General features: G+C 49.1%; 1 protein-coding gene across 3 annotated transcripts in view; it reads right to left on the bottom strand.

Moving 5' to 3' along the window:
* LOC140430493 (ataxin-1-like) overlaps nt 1–17,984 on the bottom strand; it is a 49,737-nt gene extending 31,753 nt beyond the window's left edge. For 2 of the 3 annotated variants that reach the window (XM_072517992.1, XM_072517994.1), the window contains exon 1: nt 17,842–17,977. The gene's annotated coding sequence lies outside the window, so the exon portion shown is untranslated. Of the gene's footprint in view, nt 1–17,841 lie in introns of all 3 variants that reach the window. The other variant, XM_072517993.1, reaches the window with a different exon arrangement.
* Nucleotides 17,985–20,804: the final 2,820 nt, after the last annotated feature.

Below are 20,804 nucleotides of genomic sequence, written 5' to 3'. Positions count from 1 at the left end.
TCCAGGAACAGGTCCCCCATCCTCTCAATTCCCGCCCTTCGCCATACTCGAACCCCCCCTACAAAGCTCCCCGGAGCAAACAGGTGGTTGTCGCATATTGGGGACCAAACCGATGCTCCCACTACTCCAACGTACCTCCTCCCTGACCCCAAATCCTCCAGACCCCAGATCCTCAAGGCCGCCACCACCACGGGGCTGGTGGAGTCTCTCGCCGGCGGGAACGGCAGAGGTGCCGTTATCAGTGCCCCCAAGCTGGTGCCTTTACATGAAGCTGTCTCCATCCGCTCCCAAATCGACCCTGCCCCCACCACCACCCATTTCCTAATCATAGCAATATTGGCCGCCCAGTAGTAATTACTGAAATTTGGCAGGGCAAGCCCCCCCTCCCCCCGATTCCTCTCGAGCGTCACCTTCTTCACTCGCGGGGACTTACCCGCCCAGACAAAGCCCAGAATGATTTTGTTAACTCTCTTAAAAAAGGACCGCGGGATGCAAATTGGGAGGCATTGGAATACAAATAAAAATCTTGGTAGGACTGTCATCTTAACCGTCTGCACCCTCCCAGCCAGTGACAGCAGTAGCGCATCCTATCTCCATAACTCACCCCTCAGCTGCTCAACCAACCGGGACAAGTGCAACTTGTGTAAATGGCCTCAGTCGCGCGCCACTAGTATCCCCAAGTACCTAAAACTGTCCCACACTAACCTAAACGGTAACTCCCCCAGCCGACCCTCCTGTCCCCTTGCCTGGACTACAAACATCTCGCTCTTTGACATATTCAGTTTATATCCCGAAAACTGGCCAAATTCCCCCAAAGTCGCCTTGATTTCACCCATTCCTGCCCCTGGATCTGCAACATGCAAGAGCAGGTCGTCCACGTACAGCGAGACCCTATGTTCCACCTCCCCCCCCCCCCGAACCAACCCCTTGAAGCTCTCAGAGCAATCGCCAGCGGCTCTATAGCCAACGCAAACAGCAGTTGGGAGAGGGGGCATCCCTGCCTTGTCCCCCAGTACAGTCTAAAATAGTCCAAGGTCGTCCTATTCGTCCTTACACTAGCCTCCGGGGCCAGTCGATAAAGCCCCTACCGAACCCAAATCGCCCCAACACCTCCCATAGATAGCCCCATTCCACCCGGTCGAACGCCTTCTCCGCATCCATGGCCACAACTACCCCAACCTCCCTATTCTCCGGGGGCATCATAATCACGTTGAGCAGCCTTCTTATATTCGCCACCAACTGCCTGCCCTTGACAAACCCGGTTTGATCCTCCATAATCACCTCCGGCACACAATCTTCAATCCTGGAGGCCAAAACCTTGGCCATCAGCTTGGCGTCCACATTAAGCAGTGAGATCGGCCGATATGACCCGCATAGGTCCGGGTTCTTGTCCCGCTTCAATATTAACAAAATAGTGGCCTGTGACATCGTCAGGGGCAGTACCCCTCTATCCCTCGCCTCATTAAAAACCTTGACCAAGGGCAGCATGGTGGCGCAGTGGTTAGCATTGCTGCCTCACGGCACCGAGGTCCCAGGTTCGATCCCAGCTCTGGGTCACTGTCTGTGTGGAGTTTGCACATTCTCCCCGTGTTTGCGTAGGTTTCACCCCCACAATCCAAAGCTGTGCAGGCTAGGTGGATTGGCCACACTAAAATTGCCCCATAATAGGAAAATGTTAATTGGGTACACTAAATGTTTTTTAAAACCAAAAAAAAAACCTTGACCAGCAACGGCCCTAATATCCGAGAATTTCTTGTAGAATTCCACCGGGTACCCGTCCGGCCCCGGGGCTTTACCCGACTGCATTGCCTTCAAGCCCTCCCCTATTTCTTTGGCCCTAATCGGGGCCCCCAGCCCATCCACCAGCTCCCTGCCCACCCTTGAGACGGTCAGTCCGTCCAAAAAGCGTCTCATCCCCTCGGGCCCTGCAGGGGGTCCCGAGCGATAGAGTCTACTGTAAAAGTCCCTTAACATCCTGTTTAGCCCTGCCAAGTCCCCTACTAAATTCCCATCCCCATCAACCACCCTCTCTATTTCCCTGGCCGCCTCCCTCTTCCTAAGCTGCTGTGCCAACATTCTGCTGGCCTTCTCTCCATGTTCGTAAAATGCACCCCTCGCCTTTCCAAGCTGCTCCACTGCCTTGCCTGTAGACAACACCCCGAACTCAGCCTGCAGCCTCCGATGTTCCCTTAAAAGCTCTTCCCCCGGGGTCGCTGCATACCTCCTATCTATCTGTAGGATCTCCTTAACCAGCCAGTCCGTCTCTGCCCTATCCGTCCTGTCCCTATGAGCCCAAATCGAAATCAGCTCCCCTCTCACCACTGCCTTCAGGGCCTCCAAGACCACCGCTGCTGAGACTTCCCCCGTGCCATTGGCCTGCAGGTAGTTCTGCATACAGTTCCTCAACCTCTCGCACACCGCCTCATCCGCCAACAAGCCACGTCCAATCTCCATTGCGGGCGCTGGAAGCTCTCCTCACCAACCTGCAGTTCCACCCAGTGTGGGGCATGATCCGAAATAGTGATGGCCGAGTACCCTGTGTCCACCACCCCCCGCCAGCAAATCCCTGCTCAGAATGAAAAAGTCAATCCGGGAATAAACCTTTTGCACATGCGAATAAAAAGAAAACTCCCTCCCAGTCAGCTGCCTAAACCTCCATGGGTCGACCCCCCCCCCCCCATCTGCTCCTTGAACCCTAACAGCTCTTTTGCCATTGCTGGCACCCTCCCCGATTTTGGACAGGACCGGTCCAGGCTGGGGTCGATGACCATATTAAAATTCCCTCCCATCACCAGTTTGTGCGAGTCCAGGTCAGGTATCTTCCCCAGTACCCTCTTTATGAATTCTATATCGTCCCAGTTTGGCGCGTACACGTTAACCAAGATTACCTTCCTCCCCTCCAGCTTGCTGCTCATCATGACATAATGGCCCCCCCCCCCCCGTCCGAGACTATACTGCCCACCTGAAATTGCAACCACTTATTGATTAAAATTGCCACCTCTAGTCTTAGTGTCCAGCCCCGAATGAAAGACCTGACTGACCCAACCCTACCTAAGCCTAACTTGATTCACCACTTTCAGGTGTGTCTTCTACAACATCACCACATCCACCTTCAGAACCCTCAGATGCGCGAACACCCGTGCCCTCTTGACCGGCCTATTCAACTCTCTAACATTCCAGGTGATCAGCCTAGTTGGGGGAGCACCGCACCCCTCCCTCCGCCGATCAGCCATCCCCTTTCCTGGGCCCGCCTCCAGCCCATGCGCCGCGTCTGCCCGCCTCCTGGCAGCCCCCACCCCCAACCTTCTCTCTGTCCCGAAACCCAAGTCCCTCCCTCGTCAGCAGAATAACTCTTTCTCTCCCCCCCCCCCCCCAAGCAACACCACTCCGTAACCTAACCCCTGCCATATATCGAACATATACACCCCCCCCACACACAGTGCTTCCGTTGACTAGCTCACCCAGCTAGCCTGGTGGCCCTCGCCTCCAGCGCCAAGAAGTCTCCCACCTATTGTTCCCTACTCCCCTCCCCACGCCCATCAAAACCACTTCCCTCATCGAACCAACCCCATACAATCTCCCAATTACCAGAGGAGACAACCCAAAATGAAAAACCCACAAAGAACCCCCTCAGTAGTGCAAAACAAAGTAATAGAAAGTAAAAAGCCCCCGCCAGCCACCCCCACCAAAACATCGAAAACCTATAGAACCAAATTACTTTTACTTCCCCCCATCTTCACTCAAACTTAAAAGCAGAAGAAAAACAACAATTAAAACATATAAACATCACTCAGAAAAGTTACAACTTAAAACCCAAAAGTCCTCAGTTCAGCACCATCCCCTTCTTCTTGGAAAAGTCCATCGAGTCTTCGGGCGACTCAAAATAATGGTGCTGGTCCTCGTGCGCAACCCAAAGACGCGCCAGGTATAGCAGCCCAAATTTCACCTTCTTCTTATACAGGATCACCATCACTTGATTAAAGCCTGCCCTCCTTCTGGTCACCTCCACACTCAGGTCCTGATAGACACGCAAAATGCTATTGTCCCATTTGCAGCTCCACATATGCTTGGCCCACTGGAGAACACACTCCTTGTCCAAAAATCTATGGAACCAGACCACCATCGCCCTTGGGGGTCCCCCGGCCGCGGCTTCCTCGCTATCGCCCTGTACGCCCTGTCCACCTCCAACAGTCGGGGAACAGTCCCTCCCCCAGAAGCTTCTGAAACATACTCGCCACAAACGCGCCAGCATCAGCCCCCTCAGGGAGACCAACAATTCTCAAGTTCTGCTGGCGAATTCTGTTTTCCAGATCCTCCACCTTCTCCAGCAGTCTCTTTTGCTGATCCTTCAGCATCCCCACCTCCAGCTCGACCACCGTTTGGTGCTCCTCCTGGTCCGCCAGCGCCTTCTCCGGCTTCTGAATCGTCCGATCCTGAGCATCCTACCTGCGCCAAAGCCGATCGATCGACTCCTTTATCGGGTCAAGACAGTCCCGTTTCTGTCTGGCAAAGCCGTCTTGGATGACTTGCATCAGCTCCTCAGTCAATGACTGGGCCGTCGCAGCAGGGGTCCGGACATCAGCCATATTGTCTTCAGCCGCAGCCTCCACCCAGCCCTTGCTTATCTTTTTATTTCTTCCTTTTTGGTCCCCTGGGGTTCTCCGTTCCATCCACCAATGCGTGGATCCAGAGCCAAATTACCTGCGCCTTCAAAGCCAAAACTCAAAACCACAGAAACGTCAGGGAGAAAGGTCCAAAAGTCCGGCCAGAACAGGAGCCATAGCCTTACTCCCTCATAGCCACCACCGGAAGTCCCGCTGAAGTATTTCTAACAGCTACCGTCCTGCTGCAACTCAATATAATTCAAATGAAATAGAATAAACTGTGATTAGACTACAACTACTAAATATCCAGGGCTATCAGTGATGTATCTCTGATATAAGGGTAGGATATGGAAAGATTCAAATATTTTGAATTGTGAATACAAATCTTCAGCTTTAATATTTAAGAGGGATCATCTCCAGATTATCATTTTACTCCTGAAGAAAATATCATAATTTGAAATATAATTCAAATCTTCTACTAATAGATACCTACATCTAACAGCTTTGCTCCTGACTCAAGACATTTCCAGAGTAAATGGATTATGTTGCTGAAAGGCATTGCCTAAAATTGGCTGACTAATGGTCAATGTATTCTTTCTTCTGCAAGTAGCCTGTACTTAACCTTCAAAGTGAAGTGAAGCAAGAAGACCAACCTAATTTACAAAAGATAATTTGCAGACAAATCCAAAATTCGACATCAACAAATTATTTTGTTGCTGCTTGCTTAATAAACACCTGTTCAAACCAATTTGAATCTTCCACTGCTAACCTCAAATAGGACTAAATTACATCATGTGTAAACTGTATTCACAAAAATAGGCCAAGAATCACCAGGTACACAATCTATTTTGTTAATTGTATCGTGCAACATCTAACCTCAAAACTAGAAAGTAGCTCCATCAACACATTTACAACACAACTTAAAGGAGACAAAAATAACTTTACATTAACTTACATTTTTTTTTCCAAACCAATGACTAAAATAAAACAGAGATTTTAATGCAATGATTTTTTTTGATTAAATGTACAACTATCAAAATATCTAATGGTCGAGGCGATGATATCACTAATCCTGAAGCGAGATAAAGGCCCGCTGCAATGCCTATCTCACTCCTAAATGTGGACGCCAAGTTGTTGGCAAAAGTGCTGACAATGAGGATAGAGGATTGTGTCCCGGGGGTGATGCACGAAGACCAGACAGGGTTCGTAAAGGGGAGACAATTGAATGTCAACCTGCGACGGCTATTGGGGGTGATAATGATGCCCCCAGCAGAGGGGGAGGCAGAGATAGTGGCGGCAATGGATGCAGAGAAGGCATTTGATAGGGTAGAGTGGGAGTATCTATGGGAGGTGCTGAGGAGGTTCGGGTTCGTGGAGGGGTTTGTCAGCTGGGTTAAACTCCTCTATGGGAAAATAGATAGCCAGCAGCAGCCCAGAAAGGGGGGGGGGGTAAATTGTTTGTGTTCTAGATGGGGTGAGGGGGCGGGGGGAGCACTATTTTGTGTTATTTTGTTAATTCACTATTTTATTTTAACAATGTTATCTATCAGCTATCATGTAACCATTTTTGTTGATTTGTAAGGGGGAAAAATTATGTTCGAAAACTTTAATAAAAATATATTTTTTTTAAAAATATCTAATGCCCACCACTTTTACCATTTGACTACTAATATTTAAAATCAAAGAAAGAACTTGCACTAATATACTGCCTTTCACATACGCAGGACATCCCAAAGTGCTTTACAATGTAGGCACTGTTGTCATGCTGATAAATCAGAGTCAGTTTACACATCCCAAGATCACACAAACATCAATGAGAGGAATTAGACAATTTAGCTGGCTTAATATCTCACCTGTGCAGCCCTCCCACAGAACTGCACTGAAGTATGAGCTGAGATCGTGCATTCAAGTCTCTGAGGTGGAGCTTTAATCCATAATCTTCTGACTCAGGAGCCAAAGTTGGCAATTACGTTTTTTCTGTTTGACAAACTGGTTACTAGGCTGCAGTAAAAGACTGGCCAGACAATGCGGCTGTCACTTTTCTGACTACTTTAGAAAAAGGTTAGCAGGAAATATTGTGACGATTTCTCAGTGAATAAAATCTGCATGGATAGACTTTCGATTCAAACTGACAATACAGAGAATTGTGGATCAACACCTTCATTAGAAATGAACAAAAACACTTTGTGAAATAGATACAAGAAATAAGAGCTGGTATATTTTAATTTGAATTTCCGGCAGCCAAATGTGAAAAATAGGAGGCAGCAGATTGGCCATGCATTCTATCCCTATAGGATTTTTCTAAAGGATAAATAAAAAGCAGATCCCAAAGTTCAATTTCATGAAACTGATCCCTCACGTTGGCTTTCTCTCTCACTCACTCTCACATGTACACCCAACTAACCAAGGCTTGAATCAAGCACTCAAGTGACAAGTTTAGCATGAATAGATGCAAGGTAAAGCTTGTGGCGCCATGGAATTATAACTTAACTCCAACTCCAGAATGAACATTTCTTCTGCACAAGTATGATTTCCCTTCCCCCCCTACTTTTGACATACTTACGACCCCACAGAACAAGCTTAGCAGCAATTGTGCGGTGGACCATATCAAATAAAGCACAATGGACCCACAACTATCAGGAACTGGAGGATTGATCCTGCCCAAACCACATTTTGTGCAGGAGCCTGTGCAGCTTGCAGGCAGCGTGCATTTTCTATTTCAGATGGGTTGCATTCAAACCATCTGCTAACATACTGTGCCAGCCAGCTTTCCCTCCTGTAAAACAAATATTCAAAATGAAATGTGGGTAAAGGTGCATCACATTATATAATGTTACACATGCTCTGCGCCCAGAGCTGCAAGAGTGCTGATACTAACATAATGTGGAGATGCCGGCATTGGACTGGGGTGAGCACAGTACGAAGTCTTACAACACCAGGTTAAAGTCCAACAGGTTTGTTTCGATGTCACTAGCTTTCGGAGCGCTGCTCCTTCCTCAGGTGAATGAAGAGGTCTGTTCCAGAAACACATATATAGACAAATTCAAAGATGCCAAACAATGCTTGGAATGCGAGCATTAGCAGGTGATTAAATCTTTACAGTCCAGAGATGGGGTAACCCCAGGTTAAAGAGGTGTGAATTGTACCAAGCCAGGACAGTTGGTAGGATTTCGCAGGCCAGATGGTGGGGGATGAATGTAACGCGACATGAAGTTTCTGCTCGGCGATTCTGCGTTGTCGCGGGTCCTGAAGGCCGCCTTGGAGAACGCTTACCCGGAGATCAGAGGCTGAATGCCCTTGACTGCTGAAGTGTTCCCCGACTGGAAGGGAACATTCCTGCCTGGTGATTGTTGCGCGATGTCCGTTCATTCGTTGTCGCAGCGTCTGCATGGTCTCGCCAATGTACCATGCTTCGGGACATCCTTTCCTGCAGCGTATGAGGTAGACAACGTTGGCCGAGTCGCACGAGTATGTACCGCGTACCTGGTGGGTGGTGTTCTCACGTGTAATAGTGGTATCCATGTCGATGATCTGGCACGTCTTGCAGAGATTGCCATGACAGGGTTGTGTGGTGTCGAGGTCACTGTTCTGAAGACTGGGTAGTTTGCTGCCCAAATGAACAATGGTTCATTTGAGGTTGCGCGGTTGTTTGAAGGCAAGTAGTGGGGCTGTGGGGATGACCTTGGCAAGATGTTCATCGTCATCAATGACGTGTTGAAGGCTGTGAAGAAGATGACGTAGTTTCTCCGCTCCGGGGAAGTACTGGACGACGAAGGGTATTCTGTCGGACGTGTCCCATGTTTGTCTTCTGAGGAGGTCGGTCCGGTTTTTCGCTGTGGCGCGTTGGAACTGTCGATCGATGAGTCGAGTGCCATATCCCGTTCGTACGAGGGCATCTTTCAACGTCTGTAGATGTCTGTTACGCTCCTCCTCGTCTGAGCAGATCCGGTGTATACGGAGCGCTTGTCCATAGGGGATGGCTTCTTTAATGTGTTTAGGGTGGAAGCTGGAGAAGTGGAGCATCATGAGGTTATCCGTGGGTTTGCGGTAAAGCAAAGTGCTGAGGTGACCGTCCTTGATGGAGACAAGTGTGTCCAAGAATGCAACTGATTTTGGAGAGTAGTCCATGGTGAGTCTGATGGAACTTATTAATGTCATCGTGTAGTCGTTTCAGTGATTCTTCGCCGTGGGTCCAAAGGAAAAAAAATGTCATCGATGTATCTGGTGTATAACATCGGTTGACGGTCCTGTGCGGTGAGTAGGTCCTGTTCAGACTTGTGCATGAAGATGTTGGCGTATTGGGGTGCGAATTTGGTCCCCATGGCTGTTCCGTGCGTCTGGATGAAGAACTTGTTGTCGAAGGTGAAGACGTTGTGATCCAGAATGAAGCGGATGAGTTGCAGAATTGCGTCTGGAGATTGGCAGTTGTCGGTGTTGAGTACTGAGGCTGTTGCAGCAATGCCGTCGTCATGGGGGATACTGGTATAGAGTGCCGAGACGTCCATTGTGACGAGGAATGTACCTGGTTCAACTGGTCCATGGGTGCTGAGTTTCTGTAGGAAGTCCGTTGTGTCGCGACAGAAGCTGGGTGTACCTTGTACGATGGGTTTCAAGATGCCCTCGATGTAGCCAGAGAGGTTCTCACACAGGGTCCCATTGCCTGAAACAATAGGGCGGCCTGGTGTGTTGGCCTTTTTTATTTTCGGGAGGCAGTAGAGATCTCCAATGCGGGGAGTACGTGGGATGAGAGCACGTAGGGTGCTCTGAAGATCTGGATCCAAGGTCTTGATCAGTCTGTTAAGTTGGAGGATGTGTTCCTTGGTCGGATCTGCGGGTAACAGTCTGTAGTGTTCTTGGTTGTTCAGTTGTCGGTATACTTCTTTGCAGTAGTCCGTTCTGTTCAGTACGACAGTGGCCCCCCCTTTGTCTGCTGGTTTGATGACGATGCTGCGGTTGGTCTTGAGAGCGCGGATGGCATTGCGTTGTGCTTGGGTGACGTTCGGGGCTGTCTTGTGAATGCGACTGATGAATCTGGCATTGACGCGACTCCTGACGGCTTGAGCATACATGTCGAGTCTAGGGCAGCGGCCTTCCGGAGGGGTCCAATTCGACTCTTTCCTCTTCGGTTGCCGCACCGCAGATCTCACGGTCTGCTGTTCCGGTTCATTGGTAGTCTGCTTGGGTTCGCTGTTGGCCTCTTGGGGTCTGTGGAAGAATTCCCGGAGCCTCATTCGCCTGATGAATTCCTCCGTGTCTGCCGCGAGACTGATGGGGTCCATTTTGGTGGTGGTGCAGAAATTAAGCCCTCTGCTGAGGACTTCGATTTCATCTGGTTGCCATGGGGACCAAATTCGCACCCCAATACGCCAACATCTTCATGCACAAGTTTGAACAGGACCTACTCACCGCACAGGACCGTCAACCAATGTTATACACCAGATACATCGATGACATTTTTTTCCTTTGGACCCACGGCGAAGAATCACTGAAACGACTACACGATGACATTAATAAGTTCCATCCAACCATCAGACTCACCATGGACTACTCTCCAAAATCAGTTGCATTCTTGGACACACTTGTCTCCATCAAGGACGGTCACCTCAGCACTTCGCTTTACCGCAAACCCACGGATAACCTCATGATGCTCCACTTCTCCAGCTTCCACCCTAAACACATTAAAGAAGCCATCCCCTATGGACAAGCGCTCCGTATACACAGGATCTGCTCAGACGAGGAGGAGCGTAACAGACATCTACAGACGTTGAAAGATGCCCTCGTACGAATGGGATATGGCACTCGACTCATCGATCGACAGTTCCAACGCGCCACAGCGAAAAACCGGACCGACCTCCTCAGAAGACAAACATGGGACACGTCCGACAGAATACCCTTCGTCGTCCAGTACTTCCCCGGAGCGGAGAAACTACGTCATCTTCTTCACAGCCTTCAACACGTCATTGATGACGATGAACATCTTGCCAAGGTCATCCCCAGAGCCCCACTACTTGCCTTCAAACAACCGCGCAACCTCAAATGAACCATTGTTCATTTGGGCAGCAAACTACCCAGTCTTCAGAACAGTGACCTCGACACCACACAACCCTGTCATGGCAATCTCTGCAAGACGTGCCAGATCATCGACATGGATACCACTATTACACGTGAGAACACCACCCACCAGGTATGCGGTACATACTCGTGCGACTCGGCCAACGTTGTCTACCTCATACAGGAAAGGATGTCCCGAAGCATGGTACATTGGCGAGACCATGCAGACGCTGCGACAACGAATGAACGGACATCGCGCAACAATCACCAGGCAGGAATGTTCCCTTCCAGTCGGGGAACACTTCAGCAGTCAAGGGCATTCAGCCTCTGATCTCCGGGTAAGCGTTCTCCAAGGCGGCCTTCAGGACCCGCGACAACGCAGAATCGCCGAGCAGAAACTTATAGCCAAGTTCCGCACACATGAGTGCGGCCTCAACCGGGACCTGGGATTCATGTCGCATTACATTCATCCCCCACCATCTGGCCTGCGAAATCCTATCAACTGCCCTGGCTTGGTACAATTCACACCTCTTTAACCTGGGGTTACCCCATCTCTGGATCTGTAAAGATTTAATCACCTGCTAATGCTCGCATTCCAAGCATTGTTTGGCATCTTTGAATTTGTCTATATATGTGTTTCTGGAACAGACCTCTTCATTCACCTGAGGAAGGAGCAGCGCTCCGAAAGCTAGTGACATCGAAACAAACCTGTTGGACTTTAACCTGGTGTTGTAAGACTTCGTACGATACTAACATAGACATGCTTGTGGCAATTTATTTGGCTGAACATCATCCTCATACTCACAGAATTTCCCAGAAATGAGAAATATAATTGAAGATCATGGCAAATGAAGACAACAATTCGAAGACGTACTGCCATGGGAGAATCTATTTATAACTGCACCCTACTGTGTCTGCCTCTGTATCATGCACTGCCCAAGAATTAAGGTCAGCTGGTGGGCAAGAATGCACAACTGCACTTTGTTCAGCCTGTCTGAATATAAACAATGGTACACACAGCAAGACAGCAGGAATGTTTTTCTATTAATTAATAGGTAGCGAGCATCACTGGCAAGGCAAACGTATGGATTCTATGCTATGGGCGCAAATTAAATCTATTAGACCTATCTGCACGGGATCCACCGGCCTCAAATGTGAACCAGGCGGAACAGTACCCAAGGGGTCACCCGGGCCATCAGAGACCATCAGGTGGTCAGAGCAAGTGCAGGGTGGCTCATTGGCCCTCTCCTGGAATGTGGGTGCCTTGGCACTGCCCAGCTGGCACCTTGGCACTGCCTCACTGGCACTGCCAAAGTGTCCAGATAACACTGCCAAGCCAGCAGGAGCACTGCCTGGGTGTCAGGGTGACAGTGCAAGGGTTCCCAAGTGCCAGGGTGGCACTGCCAAGGGTCAGAGGGGCTTTGCCCATGAGATTAGGGTGGAGGGAGAGTTTGAAGGTTGGGGAAGTATGAGCCTCCGAGAGGTTCGGGGGTGAGTCCTGGAAGGGAGCGGGTGCTGTAGGGGATCTTGGGGGGGGGGGGGTGCGGAAGAGGGGGGACCCCCAGGGATCCCATAGCGGGGTGTCCTCATTTTGGCGGTGTGGGGCAGTGTCCCATGTGTGTTGAGGGTGACAATGCCCATGGGTGGGGAGGGGGGGGGGTCCCACAAGCCCACTTAGAGATTGGAGCGCCCTTTCAAAATGGCGGCCCGGTCTCGGAGTTCAGCTCCCCAGTGTTAAAAAAAATTCGAAGTGTGGGCTAACTTGGTGAGAAACTCCCCATGGTCCAAAATAATGCCTAAGTGTCATTGAATAGCAGTGGGGAACTCGCCGGCATGAAAAACCCGCAACACATTAACTTAGAAGTTTTGGGGGAGAATTGCGCCTTATATTGCCCATCCCCAACTGTTCTTGAGAAGTCACAAATTTAGTCACAGGATTTTTAAAATAAATTATACAACTTATAGTTTAATTGGGAGACCTGCACCATATTGTGTGGTATTAAACCACAGGAAGCTCACACAATCAGTCTTGAACTAACCTAAGCCACGGTGGCAGTGACAGTATTAGCATTGGTCTCTCAGGGAGAGAATCATCAACTATGGCCTCCAGCGCTAACCACTGTCCTGTGATCACAAATGAAAATAAATGTGGGTGGATGTCAGTTAAGGACAGGGTAGGACAACAGTGTGTCATCTACAATTAAGTAATTCTGCCAACAATTCCAATCCACCTCCCCTCCTCCCTGGAAATGTGCTTAGGTTCATTCATATCGCAACACCAGGAAAGGTGATCTCAAGCCCTTCACATGACTGTTCAAATAGTTTTATTTCAGTGCTATCTAAACTTATGGACACTGCTGTTAATTTTCCAATTATCCATTTTCGTAGAAGCTCTGGCTTAATTCCCATCAACAGTCTGCCTTCCAGCATGGCAATTCCACCGCTTATCTTGCCTCCCATGATATTCACTATTGGGATTCTGATCTTGAACATTTATGGCAAATGCTTTGTCTTTCAGAATTCAGAGTTTCTGAGGGAAGAAATGACGGCAGGGTTGTACTGCGACTAGGTATGCGCAAGAGGACTGACGGGTAGACACCCAGTTTCAAAGAGACAGAAACTTCGGTAATTACCGACCAGTTAGCAACACCAATGGCTGGGACGATTTTGGAATCGTTAATCAAAGATAGAATCGCAAAAGACCAAGGTGAAAAAATAATTAGGATCAGGCAACACAGGTTTCAGAAAGGAAAATTATGCATGACCAACTGCGAGGAGATAACAGAAATGGCGGAGAGGGGAACAGAGTCAGCATGTTGTACACTTTAAAAAGTCATTGGCAAAATACCATACAAGACACCGCTGGAGAAGGTGAAGGGATATGCAATTATGGAAATGGTAACAAATTGGACTAAAAACTGGTTGGAAGGAAGGTAAGAGAGAGCCAAAGTTACGGATTATTTCTCAGATTAGTCAGAAGTGGATAGGGAAGTTGTTTTCAGACTGGGGCTGTTTAGCACAGGGCTAAATCGCTGGCTTTGAAAGCAGACCCAGGCAGGCCAGCAGCACGGTTCTTACCAGCCTCCCCGAACAGGCGCCGGAATGTGGCGACTAGGGGCTTTTCACAGTAACTTCATTTGAAGCCTACTTGTGACAATAAGCGATTTTCATTTAATGTCATTTCATTTTAGACCCATTTCTATTCACTATGTCCACCAATATTTGGCACATGGGGCTAAAGCTGGGCGACCAAATTTGCAGAAGCTACTAAAATAGTAAAAACAGTAATAGTAAAACAGTGCAAATTATTCTGAGGGCCAAAGGAAGCTACATGGTCATCTCTTATTGCCTCCACACTATGTGAAAGGCACCAAAGTCCCCAAGGATCAGAGGCTGCTCTACCCCTTTTTGAGAGAGAGCTGACTGGTGGTGATTTAACCTGAGGGTCGCCACTCCTCAGTCGAGGCGGGGCCTTCGTGAATAACCTCAGGCTTGAAATATAAAACTTTTTTTTAAGAGAGAGAGATTGAGGTGTTTTGTAGAAATATTTCAAATTATGAAAAAAATAGGACCGAGAAGGACCTTCAGGGAAGACAGTCTGTCACCTTGATCTGGCCTACATATAACTCCAGTGCCTCACTATGTGGATGACACGTAAAGCTCGAAAGGCATTTAAGAATGGACATGGAATGCAGCCTTGCTAGTGTCACCCACATCCCGAGAACCTATATAAAACAAAGTAGATAGAACTACATTGCGGAATCTAGAATAAGGTGATGATACAGAATTAAATGTATGGGATATAGGACAGATAGCAGGAGATTTTGCTTTTGTGTACAAGATTGCAAGGCTGTGCAACACATTACCAGAGTTCCCAACTGAAGTAAAGACTGTGTCAATTTACAAGATTAGACATAGACATAGAACATACAGTGCAGAAGGAGGCTATTCGGCCCATTGAGTCTGCACCGACCCACTTAAGCCCTCACTTCCACCCTATCCCCGTAACCCCTCCTAACCTTTTTTGGTCACTAAGGGCAATTTATCATGGCCAATCCACCTAACCCGCACGTCTTTGGACTGTGGAAGGAAACTGGAGTGCCCGGAGGAAACCCACGCAGACACGGGGAGAACGTGCAGACTCCGCACAGACAGTGACCACGCAGGGAATCGAAACTGGGACCCTGGCGCTGTGAAGCCACAGTGCTAATCCCTTGTGCTACCATGGTGCCCTAGGTTAGATATAACTTTAAAGGAAAGAGGGGGAATAAGGGTTATGTGATTCAGACATAAATACCATGACAGACTGAAATACCTGCTTCTGTGTTATAATTTATGCCTAGAACTACATCAACACTTTAACAAAATTTACCAGGTATTTCATAGATGTATTTAACAAACAAAATTTGATCAAGTCACATAAGGAGATAAAGTAGTAGGTTTCGGGGCATCTTAAAGCTGATGACAAAGATAGAAATGAGTGGCACAATGTCATGGCGGCTGCCTCACAATGCCAGGAACACAGGTTCCATTCCAGCCTTGGGCGACTGTCTGTGTGGCGACTGTCTGCGTGGCGACTGTCTGCGTGAGTTTCCTCCGGGTGTCTTGTTTCCTCCCACAATCCAAATATGTGCAGGTTAGGTTGGTGGGCCATGCTAAATTGCCCCTTAGTGTCCAAAAATGTGCAGATTGGGTGGGGTTGCCGGGATAGGGTGGGACAGTGTGTCGAGTTAGGGTACTATTTCAGAGGGCCGGTACAGACCCGATGGGCTGAATGGTCTCCTTCTGCACTGTAGGATTTCTATGATTCTATGAAGACCAAAAGGCCTAGGCAACTAAAAGCATGGGTCTCCAGTGATGGAACAATTAAAATTGGGGATACACAAGAGATCTTAGTGCATCATCAGAGGTTACAGTGATAGAAAAAAAGGGTCCTTTTCACCAGACTTCTCAAAGTGCTTGACAGCCATTTAAGTGCTTTTTGGAAATGTAGCCAGAAAAAATAACAGTAAATATGCATTCAGCAAACTCCTTTTTGTTATTCATTCGTGGGATGTGCACATGCGGAATTGCCCTCCGACTGAGTGGCTTGCTAGGCCATTCTGGAGGACATTTAAGAGACAACCACATTTCTAGAGTCACATGTCAGGTTTTTACAACAATCAACAATGGTTTCATGGTCATCATCAGACTTATAGTTCCAGATTTTTACTCAATTCAAATGTTTATTTCAATCACCATCTGCCGTGTTGGGATTTGAACCCAGGTCCCCAGAGCATAACCCAGGGTCTCTGAATTACTACTCCAGTGACAATACCACTATGGTACTGCTTCCCCAATTACGGTCAGATAATCTGCTTTTTGTTGATTGAGGGATGAATATTGACCAGGACACCGGAGAACTCCCCTGCACCTCTTTGCAATAGTGCCAGAGGATCTTATACATCCACCCGAGCAGGCTAATGGGGTCTTGGTTTGATGTTTCCTCTGAAAAATGGCACCTTCAATACTCCTTCAGTACTGGAATTTCAGCATAGATTTTTGTGCTAAATCTCTGGAATGGGACTTCAACCCAGAACCGGGCAATTCAGATGCAAGTCTGCTACCAACCAGGTCATGGCTGACAGATAAGAAGTGGAAAGACCCTGAAGGTGATGAAAAGCAAGGCTTAAAGTTTTTTTAAAATTTATGAATTTAGAGTACCCAATTCAATTTTTCCAATTAAGGGGCAATTTAGTGTGGGCAATTTAGTGTGGCCAATTCACCTGCCCTGCACATCGTTTTGGGTTGTGGTGGTGACACCCATGCAGACACGGGGAGAATATGCAAACTCCACATGGACAGTGACCCGGGATCGAACCCGGGTCCTCAGCGGCGTGAGGCAGCAGTGTTAACCACTGCACCACCGTGCTGCCCAGAATTAAAGTTTTAAAATTGAAAATTCCTGGACTGGACCCTGATTGTTTAAACAGGACTTGTGACTTTGGACTTGGGCAGCAGAGTTTTGGCTGAGCTCATGTTTACAGAGGGTAGAATGTGAGAGGTCTGATCAAGAGAGCTTTGGAACAGCCACATCTTCAGACAGCAAAGATTGGGTGAGCATTTCAGCAGATTACCTAAAGCAGAGGTGGAGATGGGCTATCTTACAGAGGTGGAAATAGGCGGTCTTGGTGATGAGCACATACATGGTCAGCTGCTCATCTCGGGGCAATTACAACACCAAAGTTGTGAATGATCAGAAGGTGGCCAGTGAGAAGGACGCAGTCGGTGGCAGGTACTGAAGGTAATGGTTTTGTTCTGCCCAATATTTAATTGGATGTTGGATAGGCAATCTGACAAATCAGACACTGTGAAGGGGTTGAAAGTGGCAGTGCTGGGTGTTGTCGATGTATAAAATTCAACTTGTGCTTTGAGATGATGTCCCCAAGGGGCAGCATGTAGATGATAAAGTGAAGGATGGCCAAGGATAGGTCCCCAAAAGACTCCGAAGGCAAAGATGCAGGAATGGGAAGAGAAGCCATTGTATGAAAATGTATGGTTCCCTCAGAGATCCGAATATACTCCATTTCACGCTCTTCCTATCTTCCCTTTATTTCCACTGTGTTGAAATCAGAATTAATGGTGTAGTTTCCTACCTTATCATGCTTTCTCATTGCTCCACTCCAACAATTATAGGACTTCTTGCTCTACAAATGTCAGTTTTTGGAAGACTTAAAAATTGTGCTGGGCAGTTCTCCCTTCATTCCAGCAATTCACAGGTCAGGCTAGACTGGTGAGCCGTTCCTCAAAAGAGTCGTCACAAGATATCAACTATTCCTGCTATCTTCCTTACCAAAAGCTAAGCTAAACACAGGGTAGAAATCAAAAGTGGAACCTTCCTGGCTTTTACAGCACAGAACTATACTGGCCAATGCCCCTGCACACAGGGTCATCAGGAAATCATGGTAGGAATCTTCTTTAATTGATTTATTTGCATCATTTAAAAAAATCACAACGCTCAAACCAATGTCCTGATTCAGTGTTTTGAAAGAATGTCCATCTACTATTTTCCTAACCCTAACTAAACATGCAGCATTAAAGTCACACGATTGACAGGCCCAGCAGGAAACTGCATTCTTCCTACAGGTTTCTAAACTTCACCAAAACAGGCTGGAAGACCCCATTTTTAGTTGTTCCTTTTTTTTACCTGCAACTCTCATCCTGATTCCAGCCGCCTCGGCGAATTCATGGGTTTCCCCCCCTCCGTGACCGAGTCTTCGATTCTCTTTCGCTTGAAAATTAAAAAACTCAACAGCAGAGGAAAAAAACTTTAGAGCGACAAACACCATGGCGCATGCTGATGGCGTCACCCAAGGCGCCCGACCCGAAAACAGTCAGCGCCTTGGGTCCTCCAGGGATAGCGCCCCGCTCAGCATGGGAGTACTGCATGGAAACGACAGACTGCAATAGCACCTCTGAACGACAACAAAGGAAGGCCAATACTGTGGACTGCCCCAGAGTTGGAGAGGGTGTTCAGTGGCCTTATTTGGGGGAGAGTAACACAGTTCATCTTTTATCAGAACTAGAAAAAAAATAGAAATGTAACAGATTGTAGGCTATGGAGGTGGCAGATGACACAGCCAAGCTGTGGTAGTCACCACTAACTATTAGATGTAATACGGTAAGACTCATATAATAGAGGTACCTGGGCAAATCCCTGCCTGCTGGCTCCGCCCAGTAGGCGGTGTATAAATGTGTGTGCTCGCCGGTGCTGCACCCATTCTGGCAGCAGCTACAGGCGGCAACACATCTTCGCTCAATAAAGCCTCGATTATTCACTACTCTCGACTTTGTAGTAATTGATAGTGCATCAATTTATTGAGCAAAGATGTGTTGCCTCCTGTAGCTGCTACCAGAAATGCGTGTTCCGCACCAACCACTTAGCCATCCTTGGCTATGTCGTGGGAAAAGGAGTTCTAGGGCCCGACCCCGACCACATGCGCCCCCTCATGGAACTTCCCACTGCCCCAAGGCTCTGAAACGATGCCTGGGATTCTTCTATTACGCCCAGTGGGTCCCTAACTATGCGGACAAGGCCTGCCCACTCATTCAGTCCACAATCTTTCCCCTGACGGCTGAGGCCCGCCAGGCCTTTCACTGCATCAAGGCAGACATCGCCAAGGCCACGATGCACGCAGTCGACGAGTCCCCCTTTCAGGTCGAGAGCGATGCATCGGACGTAGCTCTGGCCGCCACCCTTAACCAAGCGGGCAGGCCCGTGCATTTTTTCCCCGCACCCTTCATGCCTCTGAAATTCGGCACTCCTCTGTTGAAAAGGAGGCCCAAGCCATTGTGGAAGCTGTGCGGCATTGGAGGCATTACCTGGCCGGCAGGAGATTCACTCTCCTCACTGACCAACGGTCGGCTGCCTTCATGTTCAATAATACACAGCGGGGCAAGATCAAAACGATAAGATCTTGAGGTGGAGGATCGAGCTCTCCACCTATAATTACGAGATTTTGTATCGCCCCGGGAAGCTCAAGGAGCCCCCCAATGCCCTATCCCGCGGTACATGTGCCACCGCACAAGTGGACCGACTCTGGGCTCTACACGATGGCCTCTGTCACCCGGGGGTCACCCGGTTCTTCCACTTCATCAACGCCCGCAATCTGCCCTACTCCGTTGAGGAAGTCACGGCCATCACCAGAGACTGCCAGGTCTGCGCGGAGTGCAAGCCGCACTTCTACCGGCCAGATCGAGCGCACCTGGTGAAGGCCTCCCGCCCCTTTGAGCGCCTCAGCATGGACTTCAAAGGGCCCCTCCCCTCCACCGACTTCAACATGTACTTTCTGAACATGGTCGATGAGTACTCCCGGTTTCCCTTCGCCATCCCGTGCCCCGATATGATTTGTGCCACGGTCATTAAAGCACTCAACAGTATCTTCGCCCTGTTCGGTTTCCCCACTTACGTCCACAGCGATCGGGGATCCTCCTTTGTGAGCGATGAGCTGCGTCAGTTCCTGCTCAGCAAGGGCATTGCCTCGAGCAGGACGACCAGCTACAACCCCCGGGGAAACGGGCAGGTGGAGAGGGAGAACGGGACGGTCTAGAAGGCCGTCCTGCTGGCCCTATGGTCTAAAAATCTCCCGGTCTCCCGCTGGCAGGATGTCCTCCCCGATGCGCTCCACTCCATCCGATCGCTCCTCTGCACCGCAACCACCGAAACCCCCCATGAACGTCTCTTTGCCTTCCCCAGGAAGTCCACCTCTGGGGTCTCGCTCCCAACATGGCTGACAGTTCCTGGACCCGTCCTCCTTCGCAAACACGTGCGGACCCATAAGTCGGACCCGTTGGTCAAAGAGTTCACCTCCTGCACGCGAATCCGCAGTATGCCTATGTGGCGCACCCCGACGGGCGCCAGGATACAGTCTCCCTCCGGGACCTGGCACCCGCTGGACCCCCACCCACGGCCCCCCACCCGACACCCCCCCCTCCGGTTGTCCCATTCAACCCGGCGCCACTTCCCCTCCCCCCAGCGCACCTCACCGCAGCCCCCGCCGCAGGAGGATCCGTCCTCCCACTGGTTCCACTGGGGGCGACGGAGACGAGGACAACACGCTCCCGGAGTCACAGGTGACCAAGTCGGCACCCGCATCACCACCAGGACCGAGGCGATCACAGCGGAGGATCACGGCCCCCGACAGACTGAACTTGTAAAATTTTCCCACCACCCCCGCCGGACTCTTTTTTGAATGGGTGAATGTGGTAGTCACCACTAACTGTATTAGATGTAGTACGGTAAGACTCATATACTAGAGGTACATGGGTAAATCCCTGCTTGCTGGCTCCGCCCAGTAGGCTGCATATAAATGTGCTCACCGGTGCTGCTCCCATTCTGGTTCCAGCTACAGGAGGCAACACATCTTTGCTCAATAAAGCCTCAATTATTCACTACTCTCGTCTTTGTAGTAATTGATAGTGCATCACAAGCACATTGGCAGTTTGAAAGGACTGTTCCCTTTGTGATACCCTGATGCACTCCTCAAATCACCCTCTACCCTTGTGGCACCTTTCAAGGCATGGGCAGAGTTTTACCTTCTCACCGTCCATGGCTCCAAACACTTCTTCCAGGCGAAGCAATGATTTACTTGTAATTCTTTCAATTTTGGT

Source organism: Scyliorhinus torazame, chromosome 10, assembly GCF_047496885.1.
Source record: "Scyliorhinus torazame isolate Kashiwa2021f chromosome 10, sScyTor2.1, whole genome shotgun sequence".
NCBI classification, from domain to species: domain Eukaryota; kingdom Metazoa; phylum Chordata; class Chondrichthyes; order Carcharhiniformes; family Scyliorhinidae; genus Scyliorhinus; species Scyliorhinus torazame.
This window is presented reverse-complemented; position numbering and strand designations above follow the sequence as displayed.